The sequence below is a fragment of the Pongo pygmaeus genome, chromosome 6 (assembly GCF_028885625.2).
Source record: "Pongo pygmaeus isolate AG05252 chromosome 6, NHGRI_mPonPyg2-v2.0_pri, whole genome shotgun sequence".
Classification (NCBI taxonomy): Eukaryota; Metazoa; Chordata; class Mammalia; order Primates; family Hominidae; genus Pongo; species Pongo pygmaeus.
In genome coordinates this window covers 83,221,517-83,224,732 of record NC_072379.2, presented here as the reverse complement: position 1 = coordinate 83,224,732, position 3,216 = coordinate 83,221,517, and the positions used below count along the sequence as shown (strand labels likewise).

The following is a 3,216-nucleotide window of genomic DNA, read 5'->3' as shown; positions in this document are numbered from 1 at the left end:
GATCTTTGTGGGAAAGCATCCAGTGTCTCACCATTAAGTGTGATGTTAGCTGTAGGTTTTTGTAGATATTCTTTATTAAATATAGGAAGTTCCCCCTCTATTCCTACTTTGTTGACAGATTTTATCATGAATAGTTAATACATTTTGTCAAGCGATTTTTCTGCCTCAATTGACATGATCAAGAAATTTTTCTTCTTTAGCTACTGATGGCTGATTATATTAATCAGTTTTTGAATGTTGAATCAGTGTGCAGAACTGGAATAAATCCTACTTGGCCGTGTTTTACAATTATTCTCATAGATTTTTTTCAATTTGCTGATTTATTTTTGAGAATTTGTCATCTCTGTACTGAGAGATTGTGATTTGTAGTTTTTTACTGAAAGCTATCTTTTATAATATTTTCATTTGGTTTAGGTATTAGGATAATGCTGGCCTCATACAATGAGTTAGAATGTGTTCCTCTGGTTCTATTTTCTGGAAGAGATTGTAGAGAATTCATATAGTTTCTTCTTTAATTGTTCAATAAGATTCACTGGTGAAATCATCTGGAACTGATTTGTTCTTTTTTGGAAGGTTATTAATGAGTAATTAATTTTCTTAATAGACGTACACTCATTTAGATTATTTATTTCTCCTTGTGTGAGTTTTGGGAGTTTGTATCTTTCAGGGAATTGGCCCAGTACTGATAATAATCAGTAGTGATGGCCCTGTTTTTATGTCTGATATTGGTAACTTGTGTCTTTTCTCTCAGTTATCTTGGTTAGAAGTTTATCAAATTTACCAATTTTTTTTAAAAGAGCTTTTGGCTTTACTGATTTTTTCTATTACTTTATTCTTTTCAATGTCATTACTTTCTGCTTTCAGTTTTAGTATTTATTTTCTTCTGATTTCTTTAGGTATAAATTGCTCTCCTTTGTCTAGTTTCCTGAGCTTGGATTATTGATTTTAGGTTTTCTTCTTTTCTAATAAAGGCATTTAATTTTAAATTTCCTTCTAAATACTGCTTTTTCTGCATTCCACAAATTTGAAAAATTTTCATTTTCATTTCATTTCATTTAGTTCTAAATAATTTTATAATTTTTATTGAAGTTTCTTTGTTATTCATTTGTTATTTATTTATTTATTTATTTATTTAGAGTTGGAGTCTCACTCTGTCGCCCAGGCTGGAATGCACTGGTACGATCTCAGCTCACTGCAACCTCCGTCTCCCGGGTTCAAGGGATTCTCCAGCCTCAGCCTCCTGAGTAGCTGGGACTACAGGTGTGTGCCACCACGACCGGCTAAGTTTTTGTATTTTTAGTAGAGACAGGGTTTCACCATGTTAGCCAGGATGGTCTTGATCTGCCGACCTTGATCTGCCCGCCTCGGCCAATCATGTGTTATTTAGATGGGTGTTGTTTAATCTCCAAACATTTGGGAATTCTCCAGTTATTTTTCTTTTACTGATCTAGTTGAATTCTATCATGATCTGAGAACATATTTTGTATGATTTCTATTCTTTACAAGTTTTTAAGATGGTGTTTTATGACCCAGACTGTGGTCCATCTTGACAAATGTTCTGTGTGAACTTGAGAAGAATGTATATTCAGCTGTTATTGGATAGAGTATCCTGTAATTGTCAGTTAGATCACATTGATTGATAGTGCTATTCTGGTCAATTATAGTCTTACTAATTTTCCACCTGCTTGATTATGCATTATTAACCTTCTGCTAACAGATGAATTCTCCACATCTAATAGTGGATCTATCTCTTTCTTTTTACAGTTCTATCGGTTTTTGCCTAATGTACTTTGATGGTCTGTTCTTAGCTGCACACACAATGATTGTTATGTCTTTTTAGAGAACTGATGCCTTTACCATTGCATAATGCATGCCTTTATTCCTAATAATTTTTTTCTGAAGGCTACTTTTTTCCTGAAATCAAAATAACTACTCTAGCTTTTTCCTTTTTTCTTTCTTTCTTCTTCTTTTTTTTTTTTCCACAAATAGCACTTTTTATTTGCCATCATTTAAAGTCTGAACTTTAAACAGATTCTTGGACTGGTGGTTCATATCCCTCAGCTCGTTCAACTTTAGCACCTGTCTCGTCCCCAGTGGTTTTTCCAGAACTACTGCTTTCACCATGAAGCTCCATGAGCTTTCCCAGTTGAAACTTGGGCTTCTTCAGCATTTTTACTTTTCTAACGAAGACATCATGGAGAGGATAAATAGATTGGCAAGCCTTTTCTATGTCTTTTCCAATGCTGTCTGGAACCAATTTATTGACGACTTCTTTCAAGTCATTTGTCTGCACCTCTCGGGTCATGATTTCCATCATCTTCTTCCGGATTTGGCAGACCTGTTGGTGCTGAGCATAAGAGGTCTTCCGTATCTGATTGTTGCGTTTTTTAGTAAAACCAACACAGAACAGACGAAGCAAGTAACCATCGGTAGTCTTGACATCAACATGAGCTTCAATCTTGTCTGCCATTTTTTGACCATGGAACACATTTTGTCATGGGTAAGATCCATGCCGTGAAAGTTAGTCAGGCAGTTTTTACCCCGAACATCTTCAGTAATCAGCTTGAATTTTCTAAATGCAACTTCATCATTCTGCAAATCAGCAAGACTCACTTTAAACACATGACCCTTGAGACCATCAGATGCAATTTTGGTTCCTTGGGTCCTGGTGATGAGCATCTTTCCAGTATTTCTTATATTGAACATAGCAGGTGTTTTCACATCATACCAATCTTTCTTAGAAAATTGATCAACCACTTTCTTCCTGGCTCCCTTTTTGCTGCCTTTCATAAAGCACTTGTTCTTCCCAACTGCCATGGTGCTGGTCAGAGAGCCAAAAGGCTTTTTTTTTTTTTTTTTTTTTTTTTTAGACAGAGTCTTGTTGTCTGCAGTGCAGTGGCACAATCATGGCTCACAGTAGCCTCAACTTTCTGAGCTTAAGTGATCCTCCCACTTCAGCCTCCCAAGTAGCTGGGACCACAGGCACACACCAATATGCCTGGCTGATTTTTAAATATTTTACAGAGACATGGTCTCCCTATGTTCCCCAAGCTGGTCTTGCACTTCTGGGCTCAAGGAATCCTCCCACCTTGGCCCTCCTAAAGTGCCGCTTTCTTTTCATTAGTGTTAGCATAGTCCATCTTTCTTATTATTTTAGTTTTACTCTATTTGTGTCTTCATATTTAAGGTGGCTTTCTGGTAAGCAGTGTTTAGTTG

The 3,216-nt window shown here is 36.1% G+C and overlaps 1 pseudogene; it reads right to left on the bottom strand.

Moving 5' to 3' along the window:
• Nucleotides 1-1,986: 1,986 nt before the first annotated feature.
• Nucleotides 1,987-2,817, bottom strand: LOC129040714 (small ribosomal subunit protein eS1-like; annotated as a pseudogene).
• Nucleotides 2,818-3,216: the final 399 nt, after the last annotated feature.